The sequence below is a fragment of the Ambystoma mexicanum genome, chromosome 3p (assembly GCF_040938575.1).
Source record: "Ambystoma mexicanum isolate Mex_15411 chromosome 3p, UKY_AmexF1_1, whole genome shotgun sequence".
Classification (NCBI taxonomy): Eukaryota; Metazoa; Chordata; class Amphibia; order Caudata; family Ambystomatidae; genus Ambystoma; species Ambystoma mexicanum.
This window is the reverse complement of record NC_090925.1, coordinates 481,192,379-481,215,876: the sequence shown is the minus strand read 5'-3', so window position 1 is coordinate 481,215,876 and position 23,498 is coordinate 481,192,379.

The window sequence follows — 23,498 nt, the reverse complement described above, 5'->3', positions numbered from 1 at the left end:
TCTGTCTTTGGTCAGGGAGAAGGATCTACAGAGTAGAGTGGTTCAGCCGGAACACAATACATCATTTGCAACATTAGTTCATTGCAGGCAAGAAAAAACATGGGTGTCCTCAATACACAATTTTAGCACACTGGCAACTGGTTATTTTGGCCTTGCTTATATCTGACCCTACTATGAAATTGCCACATTACCAGTTCCCTCAGATGCCCCCCACTCTCAGCCCCTCCCCAAATGTTCATTTAGACTAATGCATTTCAATGGTGATTTCATTTGGACCAGCATATTACTATCAGAATACCTTTATTACAACTTTGACAGGTTGAGTGCTATGCCTTTAGCCTCAAGATGCACCCATTCCACATCCATGCTTTTGACTCTGTAACTTTCAACTAAGCATTTTTCAGTATTCAAATTAGCTTGGTAGATTTTCATCACTAATTTACCAAGAAATGCTGAACAATTCTTACACATGTGACTCCACCCAGATATCTGTTTTATGGCATTGCATATGAAAGTACCTTTCTGCCCCCGAGGCAATCTCTTTAAAGTTGCATGACTAAATATACTTTTCCAGCATTGGATCTTTCATAGATTCATGCTTTGAATATTCCCTGTGGTCAGGCTGGGAATCCTGGGTTACATTATTTTTCATTGACCCTTTCCCTAAGGGAACACCATGAACACCTTTTGCAGCCCATCCACCTTGCTATGGGTGATTATGTTCCCCACCAATGGGACCTCTATTATGTAGTTCCACCCCTGCAGCCTCGCTTCAGATTTCAACCATCTTTCTTGCTGTAAGGTGTCCTTGACTTGCTTCTGTAAAGATAAATCAAAGTTTGCGTACTTTAGAAAACTAAAATTCAGGAAAGAATTCGCTCCAGGAAAGCACAAATAGCAAAGGAGCACCAGTGACAGATAAGCGCTCTACTTTCTACATCATGGAAGGCACATCCAAGAAATCACTTTTTAAGGTCTGTTCAATTGCAACCTTAAAAAATGCCTTTGAATGGGACAGACATGCAGAATGCATTTACTGTCTATACCCCAATCACTCCTAGGAGGAGTGTGACATATGTCAAGGGTTCAGTATCAAAACCCTTAATGACAGACACAGGCGCTTGATCTGTTGGCTAAATGAGGGCAATTCTCCCACCTCAGAAGAGGACTGTATTGCCAAGGCGGGAAGAAAAGAGACCCTCTTCCTAACAAAGATCGAGGTCAGAATAGAGACCAGCTAAAAAACAAAAGCACAGGGAAAGGAAGACTGCAGAGGCCCCTTCTACACGTTTATCTTTTCTAGCTTTTAATGCAGGCAACGGGATCATGGACAGGCCATAAACAGGAAGACCAACACTTTCTGCCACAGCAGCGTCAGTGTTATGGTTGACATTAACGCATCACGTCACACCCACACTCCCTACTAAAACACAGGTCTCAAAGGCAAACTGTCTATGATAGACGTTGGATCATCATCAAAGTCAGCAGGTCCGTTGTTGAGAGATGTGGGAAGAAGAAACCACGTCCATCGATGACCAAGTTCACGACACCCCGTCAATTACATCTCCAATGACGGTGTAGCCGTCTACTGCAAATACAGACAAATCGAAGACTCAGTTGTCGATGACAAAATCATTGCTAATGGAAAGATCGCCGACCACTCCGCCAAAGATATAGTTGTCGAAAACATGAAATTAATCTCATTTACATGCTAAAACACATCACTGTTCAGACTCCTCGTCCGTCCACGAGGGTGGTTCACTGCTTGTCGACAACATCATCGACTATGATTAGTACAACCACTGCAGCGCCAACAGCTCTGCCAACAGCTATTCAGAAGGCCAAGGTAACACTAAAAGCTGCAAAATCTGCTACTCACAGCCGACTGCTTCACCTTGGTCACCCAGTGACCAGCGAGAGCAAGGGTACCAAGATAATCCTGTGGACTCACAGGTTTCCCCAGTTATTTATTCAGATATCATGCCAGAAGACATCCTGCAGCATGAAATCACTTTGTACCACGTTTTTCAAGATCAGACCTGACTACGCAGTGATTATGCAAGGGCAACAAGACACTAACCAGCTATTACCTGCCCAATCTTTCAGATTGCCCTATGGACCACCAGTGGTTTCAGAAAAAGGGCCATCCAGGCATCCACAGACAACAGCTGATCCGCCAGGGTCCGTCCCACACCTTCCTAGCACATGTCATCTACTGTTGCCCACCCATCTGCTATTGAATCCTCTGTCACTTCTATCACTGCAAGTGCTGTCATCGCTGCAAAGCCTGCACGCTCAGCCCAATACCATGCTTCCTCCTCCACAAGGAGGACCTCCACTACAACAGCCTGCAGCACGAGGAGCGCCTCCAACACAACAGTCTACAGTGCGATCACGTTGCAGAAGATCACGGTCCCCACGACACTGTAGGGAACAATCAAAATCATGTTTGCGAGCAACCTCCTCTCGCCCTTCTCAGCCCACCTGAGATCAAAAGTATCCCACATCCAGCATGCAGCTGCTACCCAGACTGCACAGGTCACCATCAATATTCAGTTCTCCACATGGACCAATGTTAAGTGCACAGTCCAGAAGGAGTGCACAGGAAGAAAACAAACTAACAGATAACAATCGTGATACAGTCCCACATGACGCAATGTCTGCCACAACAGGATCACTAACCAGGGATGATGACTGGGACACTGACAGTACCCTGATAGACGGGTCACCAAAAATCCCTCTGCAACCGTCACCACCGGATGAGTTTGGGGCCTTCAACTCAATTATGTGCGGAGCATGGCAAGAGTTTGGTCTAACAGAAGTGGAAGAAAAGAAGGACTGTTTTACTTTCGACCACATGGGGAAAGGCGGAAAGCTATGGTCTCCATACCCATTCAGACCATGACTGAGAAGAGGGGTTTCACAATATGAGGCACCCTTTCACTGAGCCTGCAGTAAAGGACAAATTGGAAAATAAATGTAAAGCACCTGAATCGACTCCCAAATACTTTCCATCCAACCAACACCAGAATCCATGGTGTCGGCAGTGGCAAGTAGAAAAGTGCATACGCAAACACAGTGCCACCTGAAAACGAAGGAAGAAAGCTCGATGTCTTTGGCAAAAAGGTACTTACAAATGGAGCCACTACTGTAAAAGTGGCCTATTACCTTGCTATTACAGCATGGTATGACCGCCAAATGTGGCCAAGAATGGCCCCCCATCCTACAACATCTGCCTGAGGAACACCGCACAGAAGCCCTAGCTATCCTCAAGGAGGCTGGGGAAGCCTCCAACCATAGCATAAACATCACAGCAGACATTTCTGAAACCGGCTTCAAACAGATTGGAAGCAGGATAGTCTTAAGAAGACAAGGCTGGCTTCAGTGCACAGATTTCAGGCCAGAGGTGCAGTACCAAGTCATTGACATGCTGTTTGAGAATGATCATTTGTTCGCCCAAAAATAAATGACACCTTAAAGGCAATAAAAACAGACATGGATACTGCGCTGTTGCTTACTTCACTGCAAGGGAGAAAAACCTTTCATCCCTTCAGAGTAGTATCAGGATGAGCAGGATCCTCCTCAACAAGAGGTTCCAGGGCTTATTCAAGGAGCACCTATTATTCCCAGAGGTCTATAAAGAACTACCAATCGTATCAACAATCCAGGGAGTATCGCAAGCCTCAGCGACAAAGAGAAGCTGCTACTTCCCAGAGGGCAAGGCAGAGCAGTCCTAAGAATGTCTCCAAACACCACAACATACCGCCCATAGGAGGAAACGTCACTCATTACATCGACAAGTGGTGTTTGGTGAAAACCTAGAAATGGGTGTTGGATGTGATCCAACACGGCCACCTGCTAGAGTTAAAAAAACAACCAAAACGCATTGCCCTTGCAAGACACTCACAACCGCACCTCTGAGTGCTCCAACAAGAAGTGCGGCAGATGCTTGCCAAAAAGCCCTACAAAGGGTGCCATGATATCTACGGGGAAAAGATGTTTACCCCAGATATTTTGTCATAAGGAAACCCGATGGAAAATTGAGCCCCATACATGATTTGTGACGACTAAACACATTAATCCAAAAACAAAGATTCAGGATGGTAAACCTGCAGGAGGTCATAACGGCTGTACAACATCAAGAGTACCTAGTGTCGCTAGACCTGCAGGATGCCTATTTCTATATCCCAATACATCGGAAACACAGGAAATACCTATGGTTTCTAGTAGGGGATCAGCACGATCAGTTCCAGGTCCTGGCCTTTGTGCTTAAGTCTGCTCCATGGATGTTTACCAAGTGCCTTGCACCTATAGCCGCATACCTTCATCGACAAGGCCACCACGTCTACCCGTATTTGGATGATTGGCTGGTCCGGCTCCGACGAACAGCAGAGCGAAGCAGTCTATCTTCGAGACAAATAATCAATTGGGATTTTAAATTAATTGCAAAAAATCTTGTACACATCCCTCCAAAACTTTGGTGTTCTTGGGTGAAAAGTTTTCTATGGCAGAGACGTTGGTGAGGCCATCCGTCGAAAGGTGCAAAGTGTTCATGACATCAGGCTATTTCCATCAACATATCTCTGCAGGCGCATCATCTATCAGGAATGCACAACCAGATAGCGGACAGATGAAACAGAACCAACGCTCAGAGCTCAGAGCCATGAGTGGGAACTTCACAACAGTGAAATTATCAGGGTGTTCGCTGAATGGGGCCACCCATCCATCGATTTGATTGCCACCTGGAGCAACAAAAAATGTCAGCAGTTCTCAAGCATAACTCAATAGCAGGGGTTGCTGGGAGATGCATTCTCCTTCCCACGTACCAACATCTTCTCATATGCGTTTCCACCTGATAGCAATAATCCGAAAAACAGTACAATAGAAGCATACCCATATCGGGTGAGTCTAATAACACCCAACTGGCCACAACAAACATGGTAGTCCGATGTGCTCAGGCTGTCCAAGGGGAAACCAATTCACATGGGGGTGCACGCCAATTTGCTCTCTCAAAACAAGGACGGGATTCTACATCATCATCCAATTGCTCAAGTTAAGAGCATGGCTCCTGATTTCAGGGAGTTCAAACACTTGAACAACATATAAGAATGGCAAAACATACTTACGGCAGCGAGAGCCCCCTCCACCAAATGCTCATATGATCTAAAATGGAAACGTTTTTATAACTGGTGTGATCAGAAACAAAATCTGCATCTCTTCTCTGCGTGGACAGAACAAATCCTCCCACACCTACTGCCCTTAGCCAAAAGTGGTCTTTCCATATCATCCATCAAGGTGCACCTCATGGCCATTTCCAGATTCACTAGAAAAAGGGGCTGCACTCCAGTCTTCAGCGACAGAATAGTCAAACGTTTTCTGTGAGGGCTATTCCGTGTTTTCTCTCCAGCAAGGAAAATACCACCTGAGTGGAGTTTGAACACCGTCCTTGCAGGACACATGAGGTCACCCTTTGAACCTTTGATTATTACACACATAAAGTTTGTCTCCTGGAAGGTTACATTCTTGGTTGCCATTACATCTTCCAGAAGAGTATCATAGTTATAGCTTCTAGTGATCGGCCAACCATACCTAAAGTTTGCAAAAGACAAAGTAAAAATCTGTGACAAATCCATGGATATCGTCCTCTTTTCACCAGGGGGAGCCCCTTTGCATGAGCATTCAGTCCCTTTTAAAAGTACTGGAATGAGGACGAATATGAGTTACCTAGTGGAAGATCCCTTTCCCATTACTGTGACGAGGAAGAAGACCAGATGCTTTGCCAGAAGGAGGGGGAACATTTGCACACTGGCAAAGTGCTGAGGACTGGGGGAAACCGAGGAGAATGCCTTTTCAAAGGATGTGAAAGAGAGACAATACCTCTCTGAGGGAACCAGGAGAATCACATACTGCTGAGCTACCACAGCACACAGGAGAATGTGGGAATACTGCAGAATCCCAAAACTGAAGCATAAAGACCCCAAGACCGACCAAGGACTACCAGGAGAGACCCTAAAGGTACAGGGGTGACCAGACTGGTTGGTAGCGGCAGAAAGGAACTCTTGGATACCTTGAGCCAGCTTAACAGGGGAAGAAGGGAAACTCAGGAAAGTAAAGTAAACTTCCAGAGCCCTCAAGAAAGAAACAAAGGAAAACTGAGACAAGCACCCAATGAAGATTACCATCACCATTCATCTTCATAGTCACAGTACTTGGCAGGCTAGTGAACCAGGTCTGCCACACTATCAAGACAGAACCTTACAAGTTTGAGACCCGCACCCCAGAGACTAGAACACAAGGTAAAACAAGGTGAGAGAAGAAGAGACCAGGGGAAGGGAATAATCCTCCCTGGTCTTGTGAAGAAGAGGCAGGAAAAGGGAAGCTTCTCCCTGTTGTTGTGAGAACTGCTTGGGAGAAGTCAAGAGATTCCATCACTCCCTTTCCGAGGAAACTCTCTTCCCGTGTGGCCAGGGAAGGGCAGCCCTACCTGATCCCAACCCTAGGGCGGGCTGTCTGCACCACATGGGAAGGCAAAATCCTCAGGAGGGGAAGGAGACTCCCTGGCAGGAACATGGTATCCCTCTATTCACTCAGGATATAATTACGCCTTGAATTCCCAAACATATATGGCCAATTGTTATATAGACCCAGTTCAACCACTTTGTACTGGCAATTGAACTCTGTTTAATCCTTTTTGCAAATGGACTGGGATGAGAAAAAAAGGAGTAATGCAGAACATAGTAGCTACCAACCTATAGTAGCGCTATATTTGTTGTACAGAGCCATAAGATGCTGGAACATTTTAAATCCTGGCAACACAGGGGCAGGGAAGACTGCTTCCTCCTAGATAAGGCTGGGAGTTCGGTGAGTAGTGTGGGTGCTGCAGCAGCACTGGTGTGATCAGCAGGCGGAGGGAAGTCGGTGTGCGAGCACTGAGGTGTCACTGAGAGCTCTGAGGCCATGGCAGAATGCAGGCTGGTGAAGGGAGCCAAAGCAGACGTTCGAAGCTGGCAAGGGGAGCCAGAGAGGGAAGCCGACACAAGATGCTGCAGGAACACGCTGCCGGTAGTACGCCAAGCCATGAGAGCTGGTGAACGACCCACAGAATATCAGGAAAGGCAGAAAAGAAGTTGTGTAACTGGTGAGCCCATTGTATAAGGGCTGGGACACCGGGAGAGTCGGAAGGTGAACCCGGGGAAGCAAGAGACTCCTTTGCCCCGCTGCAAGCTGCACAAGTCCCAGTTATAGATAGAATGGGAAACAAGGCTTGTACACTTGTGTGAAAGTAGAAAAGGAAACATCCATTCCCCTTTTTTGTGAATGTTATAAAACACCCTGGCAGGAGAGGAAATCTGATTCACTCTTCTGGATCAAGGAGACCCACTTCCTTTCTGGTTTGTTTGATAAGGTAAGGGACGGAAATAGGTTTTGGACACAGGATAAAAGGATATACTGCTGTGTAATCTATTCACAGCAGGTGAATCTATGAATGATCCAATGCTGGAGAAGGTATACGTTGCTTACCTCCATTTCTCCAGCATTGGTATTTTTACAGATTCAAATGCGCCTGCCAGCCTTCCCCACTGGTAAAAATGCTCTAGCATACTGCTAGCAAGCAACCACTGGTTAAAATCTGAAGGGATGCTGCAGGGGTGGAGCTACACGCTTAAGGTCTTATTGGTGGGGACCATAAGCACCTATAACAGGGTCGATGGGCTGCGAAAGGTGTTAAAGTTTTTCCCTTAGGGAAAGGGTAATACAAAATAAAAAAAATAAAAATGAGGATTCCCAGCCTGACGACGGTTAACATTCACAGCATGTAAATCTATAAAAGATACCACAGCCGGAGAAAGAGAGTTACCGGTAAGCAACTTATCCATTCAGTTTGAGAGAAAAGATTCAACACATCAGTTGTGGGCTCAGTAATTCAAAGGCAGCCCTTTCAGTATTGCCTTAAAAGTAAAATATCAATCAGCTTTTTCATGCTAATGAAAAGCTTAATGGCAAGTGTGCTGCAATCACAGTTCTCCCCATACCGTTCCAAGAATTTGTGCCCAAAGGCCTTTGGCTCCCTATTTCTGTTGCTGCATTCTAGGAAAATCATACTATTTTGCAGCCTTCCCTTCTGTTCGAGCAGGCCCCCTGCCTCCCCAGAATATCTGGAATTGTGTTATCTTGGACTCTTGGCTCACAGCAACCAAAATGCGTGATAATCTACTTGCACGACCCCTTGAATATGCGTACCCCCCTCGCGTCTACAAAATCGCATGGAAAAGGCCTACCGTAACCCCGCAAATATGCGTACCGTGCACGGGCAGCCAAATTGCGTGAAAATCTCCTCGAGCACCCCATGCAATACGCGTAACCCAACTTCGCCAGGCAAATCACGTGGAAAAAGTCTGCCCTGTCGTGTGGGCTGCCTGAGGGGCATGGAAAGGGTTGTAGGGGGTCCCTTGGGGTGTGGGCTGCCTGCGGGGCATGGTCAGGAGTGATGGGCTGTCTGCGGGGCATGGACAGGGGGGATGGGGTGTCCCCTGTGGTGTGGGCTGCCTGCGGGGCATGGTCAGGGCTGAAGGGGGGGTGCCCGGTGGTGTGGGCTGCCTGTGGAGCATGGTCAGGGGTGATGGGCTGTCTGCGGGGCATGGGGAGGGTCGTAGGGGGGTCCCCTGTGGTGTGGGCTGCTTGCAGGTCATGGTCAGGGCTGATGGGCTGCCTGTGGGGCATGGTCAGGGAGGATGGGGTGCCCCCTGTGGTGTGGGCTGCCTGTGGGGCATGGTCAGGGTTGTAGGGGGTCCCTCGTGGTGTGGGCTGCCTGTGGGGCATTGTCAGGGGTGATGGGCTGCCTGCATGGCATGGCCAGGGTTGTAGGGGTTTCCCCTGTGGTGTGGGCTTCCTGCAGGGCATGATCCGGGGGGATGGGGTGTCCCCCGTGGTGTGGGCTGCCTGCGGGGCATGGTCAGGGGTGATGGGCTGCCTACAGGGCATGGACAGGGTTGTAGGGGGGTCCCCTGTGGTGTGGGCTGCCTACAGGTGGTTCATGTGGCTCCTCCCCACACGGGGCACGAATCTGGTGGTACGCGGGTGCGCTTTTCACAAGATTTTGCTGGTACCAGCGGGGTACGTGTATTCCGGGGTACGCAAGTGTGCTTTTCATACAATTTTGCTGGCACCAGCGGGGTAGGTGTATTCTGGGGTATGTCCTACACTGGCTGGGCTCCAGTTGCTGGGGTGAAGATGACATGCCCTGGGAGGGTGACCGAGCTTTGCGTCCTCGCCTGGTGGAGGCATCCCCGCTGTTCTGCTCCACAGTGCCGTCTCCGCCCTCTTCCTCAGTCGCTGCTTTAGACAGGGAGAGATTAAACACAAGCATGAAGGTACTGAAGAATAGTCTCATAGACACAAAGCAATTGCACATGAGTGGCACTGTCAAACGTCACTTCCATCATCACCCTCCACAACACATGGGTCAGTGCAAGCAACACACATGCAGAAACAGGCATGGCACATGCAACAGACATTTGCATCCATGTCCAAGGCACCGTTGTAACATCCGATGGGGTGCTGAACCTCACATGCATCATGGGGCATGCTGATCACATACACCGGACAGTCATGCATCTGGCCATGTCTACCTCCCGACACAGTGCATTCATGGAGAACTAGGCCGCATCAGTGAATTCACACATCGTCATGGACATGTGTCATGCATCCATGGCGTTTCCCGGTCACACACACACTACTCAGACACACACACGTGTACACCATGCAAGACCATGACGGTGACAGCAGCATCCATGTCTCACACCCCAAACATGGCCAAGTACAGACACAGGCGTGCAAACATGTGTGAATTCTCACATGCTGCTGCGCATTATGCATTGCAACACATACACCATCCATGTAGAACACGCCTGACTGGACTCACATGCAGCACCATCATGTCCCTGCACACGCACATCCATATATGGCCCATGACACACATACAGCCAACTTGCAAACTCCTCCCACACTGCAACATGCACTGTGTTGTACGAGAATGCATGGGCACTTACCGCGGACTCCAGATGGGTCTGCATCTCGAGGACCTGGTGGTGAAGCACTGGGCGAATCAGCTCCAGGACCCTCATCTGCTGGATGGTAAGCTGGCCTTCCTGAGGGTCCTGGACTTGTCCTCCCAGCGCTTCAGGACGTGTTTGAAGTCACGGGGTGCCGCACCCTCCGCATTGATGGCACCCACAATGTCCTCCCAGATCCTCCTCTGTCCTTCCTTGTCAGCGCGCAATGGTGTGAAGAGGGCATCATAATCCCCCAGGACTTCATCCACCAGGATGCCAACTTCATTTGCACTGAAGCTGGCAGCCCTCTACCTCTCTGCCGGGGGGCTGCCACTGGTGCCAGATGGTGTTGTGTTGGACATGGCAACCCCCGAGGCAGGTGTGGGTGGGCAACCTGGTCCTGGGGCTGGGCTGTGGAGCGATGGAACACCAGTCAGGAGTCTTCTGTTCCAGCAGGGGTGGTCACAGCAACTGGACCCCTGGTGATGGCTGATGTGCAGGAACCAAATGGCAGGGCACGTTGGCAGCAGGCAGGCAGGCAGAAACAGATTGCTCGTAGGAAGCTCCCCACTCCCCAGGGTACCTGCCCCCCACTCCCCAGGGTAGTGGGGGGCAGGTATATGTTCTTCTGGGCATGCTGTGGTCTTCCATGTGTTGTCGCGTAGCCAGCTTGATGCAGAGTGAGTCCGCACATGAAAAGAGAGCACATGAGTGTGTAATTCGAGGAAAGGCCCTTAGCGTGTAAGCACGTAAGTGACGTGACGCACGTAGGCGTTGCTTTCCGCATGGGTTAAACGCCCTCGTAGCACACCATTTTGCTGTATGTGCTTATTGTGGAGAGCGAGCGTGAGATTCTTCTACTTCTTGTTTGCTGCGGCAGACTTTACTTCTTGTTTTGGCGGTGGAGTTGCCAACGCGCATATACGCATGTTTTTTTCTTACTTTTTCCAGGCAGACCTTGAGTCATGCACGTATTATTCCCACTGTGGTTTCCCCCGTGTGTCGCATACCCCATTCACGAGGTCATAGTAGCCTGCGTGTTACACGCATATTCTTTTTTTGTGTTTCTGGGTGCCACAGCGTACTGCTGCGGGGCCTTAATTCCGTGCACGTGGGCTACCGAGGGGTCGCGTGCATGTTTGTTTTTGTTTTAGGGGTGCCTGAGTGTTGTGTGACCCATCATTTTTCCCCAGGGGTCACAGACAGCCTTTCAGGAGCACAGGGGTACCGATTCCATCTAGTACCCTGTCCCCTTCATTTCAATTACTCAGGACAATTGTTTTCTGCACCTCCCATTCACACAACTCCATCAATGCCATGGTTGGGAGGCGACCAAGTAGTAAGGGAGGCAAAGCTGGGCGACCTCCAAGAGGTGTCTGCGGTAGGGGATGTGGGCAGGATGACCAGAGTGGCCAAGGTGGTGGACACGGGCAGGGTGGCCCAACAGGGCAGTGTGTCCAGGACCATTCAGGGACACCTATGCCCCCCCAGTGGGTCAGGGAGATGCAGCTGACACCATCCCAGCTCAGGCACTGCAAGCCCGACCCGGATTGGTCATGGAACAGGCACAGGATGACTCACAGGCCGACTTCCGTGTCACGAAGTCCAAGCCACATGTGGCAGTGAAAGTTACTGTCACCAGGCCACGTGGATTTGGGGCAGCAATGTCATCTGCTGCCCCGAGCAGCCAGGTTGTGGAGGCTGCAGGGGCAACTGCAGCTGACACCACCCGGCTGTGAGTCACCCAGCCGGGACAGTGTTGGTCCCAGCCCCTCACACCGAGCCAGTTGTGGCACTTGGTCCTGGCAACAGCACCCAGCAGCCAATGCCTGCAGTGAGACCTTTGGTCATCATGTCATTGCCTGCTTCCAGTGGCCAGTCCACCTGCGCTTCAGCCCCTACAGACCGGAGCGGCGTAAGCCACTCAGGGTCCGCACCACCTCTCAAGAGGAAGAAGCGTGCTCTTGTGGAACAGGCTGGGACCCCAGACACGGCTCGGCCCTCCGACACATCAAGGAAGCGGAGTTTCAATGACGTGGAACTGGTCGCACTTGTGGGCTACATGTCAGAACATGGCCGCAACATGCTGGTGACAGCATGGTGAAAGACTACGCCTGCTCAGCGTAGGGCCCACTGGCAGTGCATCGCGGACCACATTTGTTCCTTGGGATTTGTGAAGCACACAGCTGATGATTGCTCCAAGCATTGGAAGGACCTCAAACGCTGAGCTAAAAACAAGCTGGTTTCTAGTTACACCTCTACTCAGGTGACTGGCAGTGGGTCACCATCAGAGGAGGATGAACACACAGAACATGAGGCAATTGCTGGAGGGTTCAACGCAGAGGATCAAATCCAAGGGGTGAGAGACCTCCCAGGTCTTGAGACAATGTCCAGTGAGTGTCCATGCGTGTGTGTCCAGACCATGTGTATGTTGCTTGGGTGATGTGTTGTGATCGAGTGCCAGGTCAGGCTGTGTAGTCATAACTGCCATATGTGACCCATGTAGTGCCTCCAAGCCATCCCTTGGGTTTGGGGTTCACTGAATCCCTACTAACCACTGCAAACACTTTGCACATGATGACTGCCATTGCCCTTAAACTGCCATCATGCCACAACATTGTTATTAAGTTTTTTTCTCTTTACTGACTGCTGATCACCTACACATGTACTGCACCCGCTCAATTATGAGCCCTGTTTCAACCTTCAACATGACAATTGACTTGTGTCATGTCAAAGTTACCTACCATTCAATTATCCATGTGGCTCCCATCACTGTATTTGAACACAATGGCGTTGTTGCAGCGTGTGTCACATGTGTTTTGTACCACTCTTTTGCATGTTCTGTTTGATGAGATGTATTTTACAGGGATGGGGGACAGTAGTGATTTATTCCCATCTGGGTGTAATTGTCAGTTCTGCCATGGCTATTCTACGTGCTATCTGTGTTTTGGCATCTGTCATGTTTGTGGATGGTCCATGCCACTCACAGGCATATGTGTGATGCAGGTGCCATTAACCATCCAGCACGTGTGTTGCTTTTCCATTTTGGACTAATCAGTGTCTGCTTTCCGGGTCCCCTTCCACTTCATTGCCATTGCATGCATGGCTGAGTGTGTGTCATGTGTCACATGTCTGATTAATGTATTGGATGTCAACATTGTGATGCCTAAGTGTGTGGGCTATGCTGCTCGTGTGTGTGTTCATGACTTCTTCATTTTGTGCAGGTGATGAGGCACTAGAAGCTGTGGAGGAGATGGCGCAGGGGCAGGAGAACTCAGAGCCCCAACCAGGCATCAGTAGAGGACGTGCGGCCGCACGAGAATCTATTACTCCTACAGACCATCCTGTCCACGGGTGTCTCTGGGTACACCTCCGAGGATCTCTATGGCTCAGGTGCTGAATCAGACATTGACACAAATGTCCCATTGCAGGTGAGTGTTTCTGGCAGGGATGCTGTTCTGTCCAATAGACCTGCACTGGTGGTAGACTCCTCAATGGCCCATTCAGTGTTGGAATGTCCACCTGTGCCGGTTACGGATGCAGGGTCACACTCCACACTATTTGCTCCTGTCCTGGGGCAGCAGATCAAAGGAGGAATGCAGTCCTGCAGCCACAGGCAGCTCCAGCACAGCAAGGTGCACGTCTCCTTGGGCCCGACAGGTGTCATGTCCGGCAACGCGGTGGCCATGCGCCACTGGGCAATACTGTGTGGGAGAACTCCATTTATGCAATTGCTCAACAACAGGGGGCATCATGAGAGATGATGGCTCAGGCTGTGGAAAGAGTGGCCACTTCCATTCTCCCCCCCGAAAGGCAGGTGGAGCTCCAGCCGCAGGCAACGCGGTACACGTGCCGCTCAAACACGCAGGACATGTTGGCTGCCAACAGGGACCAACGGGCTAAACTGGGGGTTCTGCGCACAGCCATATCTGCAGAGGCACAGGCCCACAGGGATGCCCTGAGGGAAGATAACACCTCTCTTATAGCTGCTCTGGGTGCACTTGAGATGGCCTGGAGTAGACGGTCAGAACAGCAGCTGGAGCAGCTAACACCCAACATCTCAGCTGAGCTCCAGGCAACCCGTGAGGAGGTCAGTGAGGCCTTGCAGGCAGAACTCCGTGCTACACATGAGGTGCTGCATGGGGACCTCCGGACCATCATCCCACAGAACCAAACCTTTCATACCCGCATGCTTGCTGCCATGGAGGAGCATGCCAGGGCTTTGCATGGTCTGCCTCCCATACCACCCACACCTTCTCCTATTCCACCAGAGGGTGACGACAGTAATGGCAGTTCTCCCACGATTGGCTAGCTGCGAAGGCCATGAGCCCATGGAGTTTTTTTTTTCTCACCTCCTCCCTCCTTGGTGGTCCCCCCTGTGCCTCCCCAGTCAACCATGGCCAATTTTTTATTTTTTATTTTTATTTTTATTTTTCTCTCTTTTTTCACTTTTTCTTTCTATTGTGCATTTATGTGACAGTGTGTTGTTTTGTGTGGCATCCAAAGGCATCCACTGTGTGTTCCAGCTTTGCCCATACAGGGTTGTCTTGTGTTTGTATTTGAGGCTTGGGGTCCAGACACATATGTCACTCCTGCTTCCCCTTTCCATGGGCTTGCAAGGATGGCACCGTGTGACAGTAACTTACACAGAGGCATTGGGCTTCCATCAGTTGTGTGGCCAGTCTGTAGTCCAAACTGTGTATACACCCCTAGTGGGGATTCATGATAGTTTCTCCACTGCATGGTTGATATGTATATTGCTTTTAATATTGGTCATTGTGCATATTTACATGTTTCTTGTTCATGTGTTACCTTGCCTCTCTCCATTGCACATGCAGTTCATGCTGTATGCAGTACCCTGCCACATTTACCTACCAGCAACACACTGAAGATGGGAGGGGTCCATGTGGTGGCTTTCTCAGATTGTGACACTTGGGCTATTGTGATTGGTCACTGTCTGACGTTGCCACTGTTGGGTCCTGTATTCATGATTTGTCATGCAGGTGATACGCTCACCTGGTCACCGTGGGGGCATTGGGGCACGGTTGGGGCCCTCCCTTGACTTGACTCCTTGGAATCGTCTCCCCCTCCAGGTTGCTCCTGGTCCTGCTACTCGAGATACTGGTGTTGCCCCTGAGTGAAGACGAGAGACAATGAAAATGGAGTGGAAATATCGTGACTTCCCCCAACCCTTTAGGTACGAAGAAGTAATCGCAGCTGAGGAGGGTCCGGGAAGTCCCTAGAGACTGATGGAGTTCCAACAGTGACAGGTGAGTTGGTCTTTATAAGGAAACTTTAGTCTCTTGTATGGCACGGCCAAGCGTTCGTTATTCATATGAGTTCTAACCTGTTGTGTTCTTTCTTCCCTCACAGGTGCAGGCCGATGGCGAAGAATGGCGTCTGGATGCTTGATGAAGATTCACGGTTGCAGGATAAAGATACCGCAGAGAAAAGGGAGAGAAGAGGAGCTCCGGGTAACTGGGTGCCCGGATTAGGTAAGATGAAGACTCCGGCTCTGGTAGTGATGGAATGCAGGTAAGATGCGTGCACAGCTATGTAGCGGCTGGCAGCAGGTAAGGAGCGCCCTCAGCGATGGAGTAGCTTGATTCAGGTAAGAGGCGCGCACAGCGATGTAGCGGCTGGCATCAGCTACGTAGCTCCCTCAGCGATGGAGTAGCCGGATTCAGGTAAGAGGCGCTCACAACGATGCAGCGGCTGGCAGCAGGTAAGGAGCGCCCTCAGCAATGTCTTCAGGAATGGAGCTGCAGAACTCCAGTGATGCACAGGTAAGCATAGCGGAGAGCGTTACGCTGCTGAAAGCAGAATAACGGGAAGCGAAGGCACGTGGATGGGTTGGCCTTATATAGTCTGGCTCATGCCCCTACCTTTAGCCCCACCTACTGACTCCACCTTGCCCTTCCCAGGGACTCTGGCACGTGCCTTCCAATGCTGCTCTACGGCCACGCCCGGCCCAGCTGCACCTGCCATTGGCACAGAGTGTGCATGGCACACTTTTACATGAGCCTGGCGCCAGAGGCACCAGGACTGGGTCCAATTGGACCCTGAGGATGGGGAAGGACTGGCCCCTTGTCCAGTGGCCATGACAGCATTCCCCCGCAAGGCCTCTCTCACGGGCGATCCTCTCCCTGGTCCAGGATCACCTATCCTGTGCTCACCTATCCTGAGCACAGGATAGGTGATGTGAGGTCATCCTCCCACTCAGTGAACAGGTCCAGGATGATATGGGGTGGAAATCTGTACCTGCCATAGACCTGGTCATCAGGCATCCCAAAAAGGCTGGTCCTGTGTAAAAAAATGCGGGGCTTTGCTATCCTCCTCCTCCTGCGGTATCCCACAACCACTGCTGCGAGGTACGGTACATTCATCGTAGCGGTATGAGCTTGTTTGTTGTTTGCACGCACTTTTATGCTGCGCGGGGGCGCTTACGCCTGCTTTTGGCTGGCATACATGTTTCCGGCTTAGCGCGTCTTTTGTGGCACGCGGTTTTCCCCTGTTCGATTCCATGAAAACGTGTTGTTAGCGCACATGTGGGCGTTACAAGGATTTTGCAGCTGTACTTTCCCCCGTAACGACCACATTTTCACGTGTTGTTCCCCATTCTGCGTGATCCGCCCCCTTTTTAGGTGCGTGCCCTGGCCGGTGTGCGCCTTCACGCCTTCGGGATGTCGCAATGAGGTGTGCACCACATGCGGATTCGGCGCAGGCCACAGGTAAGCCACGCGCAGCGCCTTTCATGAATCACAAAAAGGCCACTTGCGTGGCTTTTGCACGTATGTGCTGCGACTTTCAAACTTGCGCACCCTTTTTCGGCGCACATTCATTCCATGAATTACCCCCTTAGTTTGGAAAAGTAGCAGCATGAAAGAAATAGCACTGTTTAAACTATTATTTTGGACATTGCTTTGATCCGAGGTCAACTGCCAGCTCTGCCCACCTAAAACCGCCTCCTTGGGCACCGCCCCCCAACTCCGCCCCAACCCACACCCTTGTGGGAACCGCCGCCAATTTTTTCACTTTTCCACCACTGTCTGCATCTCGTTATGATTGCACCATTTCTGAAGCACGTTTCAACTGCGCCACACTTGCCCGTTTTCTCCGTGCCATGTTCTTTTGTGACACTGTACAGTCGTTACAGTTGCATTTCATTGGCTTAGACACGCGTGGGACACGTGACCGGCCTGTCAAAGTTAAACCCTTCCTTAGTACAGTAGGCCCAATGAAAAAAAAACAGTTACATCTCATGTATGGTACTTAACAAAGTCATTTATGTATTACTCTATCAACGTTTTTTGAGGCAAATCTCTCAAATTTAGAAAAACATTTAACTGCTTTTTAGGTTATATTTTTAAAACGTAAAACACGTTTAATAAATGGCTGTGCTTATTTTTCTTGCTTCTATAACATGTTAACAAAACTTAGAAAAGAAATATATGCATTTATGAATTGTCTATGGGTCTGTTTGGCGTCTTGGATCTATTACACAATAAAGGTCACAATGAAGGACATACTTGGAATGTAATCATGTAATCCCAATGTGGTCATTTTTTCTGCAATTACTCACAATCTTTCATTATTATAGGCATATCTAGCTGATTTATTTTCAATGACTGTGCCACTCATTTTTTGTAAAACTTTCGGTTCTTGTAGTCCTTGTTCGCTCATTACTTGCAAGAATTTCCATGTGGTTGGTTTTATGCCTCCCACTGCCACATTAAGGCCGTGATGCCAGCCTTAGAGTTTATTGTTGGTTTTTCGCGATCCATGCAACAGGGCTTCATAACAGTTGCAATAGCCTATTTTCTTTTTTTATTTTAATAATAGCCTATTTTCATCTTTGGTTACTTTCTTCCAAAACGTGTGTGACTCCCTATACACGTTTCGTTTCTTTAAAATAGTCTAAATAATTGTTTAGCTCTCGCTCTTTGCTTTTAAAGTATGGCTCAGTTATTATTTCTAGGTTGCCATTGTTGACTTCACTTTTAGGTCCATACAACAGCACACATAATTTACGCATGTGGAACTGAAGTTCACTGTCAGTAGAATATTAGAAGTGAAGTCCATGTTTTTGTAAATTCCGATATTATGCCTGACTGTAACGGAAAAAAACACCCCTCTATTTCTCTCGGAATGTAATTGTAAAGGCTTTTATCGCAGCCATATCAAAATCCATGCCACACGTGTTTGGGTGTGCTGTATTTATTGGTAAATTATCCTTAATTTTTTCAAAAATGTGTTTTTTCTGTATGATTGCACATTAGAATATATATTTGAGGAAAAAATGCACCATTAACCGTTCCATAGACAGCGTACATTTGTTTTAATGGTTTAGGACAACTCTTAAATGTTCAGTCCATCATCCACTGTTTGCTAATTGCCAACCGTTACATGTTTTGTGCAATTTGCAAATATTAAAAACTTATTTTCTGGATCCGTATCATCAAATAACCAAAAATGATCGTCTCTCCCCATGTTATTTTAAATTCACCTGGTAGGGTCAGATCGCAGAATGTTTTGGACATTTTCGGACGTGCTTCCTTTTTTACTTTAAAAAAAAAAAAAAATTACTTTTAAGTAACTGTGCACTTGGCATAATCCCAGCAAGATGTATGGGCAGTTCAACCAATGTCTCTCTTTCCAATGGTCTGCTTGTAACTTGTGGGGTTTTAGGTTTTTCTTAAATTTATTGGATATGTTCCTTGACAGCTATTTTACTAATATCTGGTTCATGATTGTGGTCCTTTATACATTTTGAGGGTAATTCATAGAATTTCGCACAAAAGTGGCGCACGCGGCTGGCGCACAGTGTGCGCGTGCGAATGTCTGCGCCAGCCGCGTGCGCTAAAATCGATATCCGCGCACAGCGTATTCATGGATTTCAGCCTCCAAAACCAGCCGTGGCGCAGAGTGCCGCAGCGACCCTGCAGCTGCGCCAGTTACGCCCCGAAGAACGCCCTCGCGCAAGGAAAAGCCATCAGAATTCCCAATTCATCACAAAGGGCTGCGCTAACCCTGGACCAGTATACAGGGCTGCCAAACAGCAAACGGCGTGCGGGGAACGTGTATTATTGGGGTGCGTGGGAAGTTCCACATGCGATTACAGCAGGGTACGTGTATTACAGGGGTGCGCGGGAAGTTCCACACGCAATTCCAGCAGGGTACGTGTATTTCTGGGGTGCGGGGAACTTTTACACGCGATTTCAGCAGGGTACCTGTATTACTGGGGTGCGCGGGAAGTTACACATGCGATTTCAGCAGGGTACGTGTATTTCTGGGGTGTGGGGAAGTTTAACATGCGATTTCAGCAGGGTAGGATTCTTACTGGTGTGCGCGGGATGTTACACACACAATTTCAGCAGGGTACGTGAATTTCTAGGGTGCGGGGAAGTTTGACACGCGATTTCACCAGGGCACGTGTATTACAGGGGTGCGCAGTTAGTTACAAACGCGATTTCAGAAGGGTACGTGTATTTTTGGGGTGCGGGGAAATTCGACACACGATTACAGCAGGGTATGTGTATTACAGGGGTGCGCGGGAAGTCCCACACGCGATTCCAGCAGGGTACCTGTATTTCTGGAGTGCAGGGAAGTTTTACACGCGATTTCAGCAGAGTATCTGTATTACTGGGGTGTGCGGGAAGTTCCACACGCGATGTCAGAAGGGTACGTGTATTTCTGGGGTGCTTGGAAGTGTAACACGCGATCACATCAGGGTACCTGTATTACTGGGGTGCGCAGGAAGTTCCACATATGATTTCAGCAGGGTGCGTGTATTACTGGGGTGCGCGGGAAGTTCCAAACGTGATTTCAGCAGGGTGCGTGTATTACTGGGGTGCGCGGGAAGTTCCACACGCGATTTCAGCAGGGTACGTGTATTACTAGGGTGCGGGCAAGTTTCACACACGATAGGCCCTGTGCGAGTGGGGTACGTGTGTTTCGGGGGTGCAGGGGAGTCCTACACGTGAATTGGCAGTGTGGGTCCTCCCAGGTGTTCCGTCTGCACCCTCCATGGCCCCTGCAGGCAGACCACACCATAGGGGACTACCCTGCACCCCTGGTCATGTCCTGCAGGCAGCCATCCACCATGGGCATGCCCCCCCAGCCAAGCCACATGTCACCTTGCACTAGTGATCACCAACGCATTACCCCCTTGCACCCCCACCCCACAGCAGTGCAGGGCACCTGCCAGCAGGCACACACTCATGTCCCCCAGCACCCCCGCCCCCCAGCAGTGCAGGGCACTTGGCAGCAGGCCCCCACTCATGTCCCCTTGCAGCACCACCCCCCAGCAGTGCAGGGCACCTGCCAGCAGGCCCCCACTCATGTCCCACTCATGTCCCCCTGCACCCCCACCCCCCAGCAGTGCAGGGCACCTGCCAGCAGGCCCCCACTCATGTACCACTCATGTCCCCTTGCACCCCCACCCCCCAGCAGTCAGGGGCACCTGGCAGCAGGCCCCCACTCATGTCCCCTTGCAGCACCACCCCCCAGCAGTGCGGGGCACCTGCCAGCAGGCCCCCACTCATGTCCCCCTGCACCCCCACCCCCAGCAGTGCAGGGCACCTGCCAACAGGCCCCCACTCATGTTCCCTTGCACACCCACCCCCCAGCAGTGTGGGGCACCTGCCAACAGGCCCCCACTCATGTCCCCTTGCACCCCCAGCACTGAGGGGCACCTGGCAGCAGGCCCCCACTCATGTCCCCTTGCAGCACCACCCCCTAGCAGTGCAGGGCACCTGCCAGCAGGCCCCCACTCATGTTCCCTTGCACACCCACCCCCTAGCAGTGTGGGGCACCTGCCAACAGGCCCCCACTCATGTCCCCCTGGACCCCCACCCCCCAGCCGTGCAGGGCACCTGCCAGCAGGCCTCCACTCATGTCCCCTTGCACCCCCACCTCCCGCACTGAGGGGCACCTGCCAGCAGGCCCCCACTCATGTCCCACTCATATCCCCTTGCACCCCCACCCCCCAGCACTGAGGGGCACCTGCCAACAGGCCCCGACACATGTCCCCTGCGCCCCCACCACCCAGCAGTGCGGGGCACCTGCCTGAAGGCCCTGACACATGTCCCCCAGCCAACACGTCATCACAATCTAGATCCCTGGCCCTTATGGCCAGCCTCCACATGCCAAAGACCCAACCAAGTATTGCATTACCGCTCAACTCCAGACGGGTCTGCCTCTGAAGGATCTGGGCGCGGAGCGCTGGGCCTACGCATTCCAGAACCCTCACCTGGATGGCACTCAGGCGTGCCCGGCCCCCCTCCGCGAGGCGCCGGGCCTTGTGGAGGGTCCTGGACCTGAAGTCCTCTCAGCGCTTCTTGACGTGCTTGATGTCGCGGGTTGTCACCCCCACCGCGTTGATGGCAACCACTACGTCGTCCCAGATCCTCTCCCGTCCTTCCTTTTTGGCGCGTGATGTTCCGAAGAGGGCATCATAATGCCCCAGGACATGCTGCACCAGGACACCAACTTCGGTGGCAGTGAAGCTGGTGGCGCTCTGCCTCTCTGGCTGGGGGTTGCCAGTGGTGCCAGATGGTGCAGTGCCCGACATGGCAATCCCAGAGGCAGGAGTGGGTGGCAACTGGGTCCTGGGGCTGGGCTGTGGAGCGATGGAATCCCAGTCGGGAGTCTTCTGTTCCAGCAGGGGTGGACACAGCACTGGACCCCTGCAGATGGCTGACGTGCACGTGGGCAGCAGGCAGCAGCAGATGGCTGGTGGGAGCGTGCTCGGGGGTCTGGGGGGCGGGAAAATGGCCTTCTGGGCAGGAGCGTGATCTTCCGTGTGTGTACGCGTGGCCAGCTTGATACGGAGTGATTTGTCACGTGAAAATCTTGCACGTCAGCGTGTAATTCGAGGAAAGGCCCTTAGCGCGTAAGAGCGTCAGCACACGTACGCGATATCATTGGACCAAAGGCCCTTAGCGCGTAAGCGCGTCAGCAAACATATGCGATATCATTGGACTAAAGGCCCTTAGCGCGTAGGCGCGTCTGTGACGTATTGTGCACAGGCGTTGCCCTTTTGCGTGTAAAACTTGCCGCGCACCCCTGAAATTCACGTACTCCCTCGACCAGGGCCCTTTCGCGTGTGAAACTTCACGCAAACCCCGTAGTACAGGAACCCTGCTGAAATTGCGGGAGAAACTTCACGCGAACCCCAGGAATACACGTACCCTGCTGAAATCGCGGGTGAAACTTCACGCTCGCACGCGATAGGCCCTGTGCTAGTGGGGTACGTGTATTTCAGGGGTTCGCGGGAAGTTTCACACGCGATAGGCCATGTGCGAGTGGGGTACGTGCATTACTGGTGTTCGCGGGAAGTTTCACCCATAATAGGCCCTGTGCGAGTGGGGTACGTGTATTTCAGGGGTTTGCAGGAAGTTTCACACGCGATTTAGCTGTCAGAGCGGGGTACGTGAATTTCGGGGGTGCACGGGGGGTCGTACACTTGAATTGGCAGTGTGGGTCCTCTCAGGTGTTCCCTCTACACCCTCCACGGCCCCTGTAGGCAGACCACACCACAGGGGACTACCACGCACACCTGGTTATGTCCCGCAGGCAGTCCATCCACCATGGCCATGCACCCCAGACAAGGCACCTGTCCGCTTGCACCACTGATCAACAACTCATGTCCCCCTGTACCCCCACCCCGCAGCAGTGCAGGGTACCTGCCAGCAGGCCCCCACTCATGTCCCCTTGCACCCCCACGCCCCAGCAGTGTGGGGCACCTGCCAGCAGGCCCCCACTCATGTCCCAATCAGTCCCCTTGCACCCCCACTCCCCGGCAGTGTGGGGCACCTGCCAGCAGGCCCCCACTCATGTCCCACTCATGTCCCCTTGCACCCCCACCCCGCAGCAGTGTGGGCCACCTGCCAGCAGGCCCACACTCATGTCCCACTCATGTCCCCTTGCACCCCCACCACCCAGCAGTGCGGGGCACCTGCCAGCAGGCCCCCACTCATGTCCCCTTGCACCCCCACCCCCCAGCAGTGCGGGGCACCTGCCAGCAGGCCCCCACTCATGTCCCACTCATGTTCCCTTGCACCCCCACCCCCCAGCAGTGCGGGGGACCTGCCAGCAGGCTCCCACTCATGTCCCACTCATGTCCCCCAGCACCCCCACCCCCCAACAGTGCGGGGCAACTGCCAGCAGTCCCCCACTCATGTCCCACTCATGTCCCCTTGCACCCCCACCCCCCAGCAGTGCGGGGCACCTGCCAGCAGGCCCCCACTCATGTCCCTCTCATGTCCCCTTGCACCCCCACCCCCCAGCAGTGCGGGGCACCTGCCAGCAGGCCCCCACTCATGTCCCACTCATGTCCCCCAGAACCCCCACCCCCCAGCAGTGCGGGTCACCTGCCAGCAGGCCCCCACTCATGTCCCACTCATGTCCCCTTGCACCCCACCCCCCAGCAGTGCGGGGAACCTG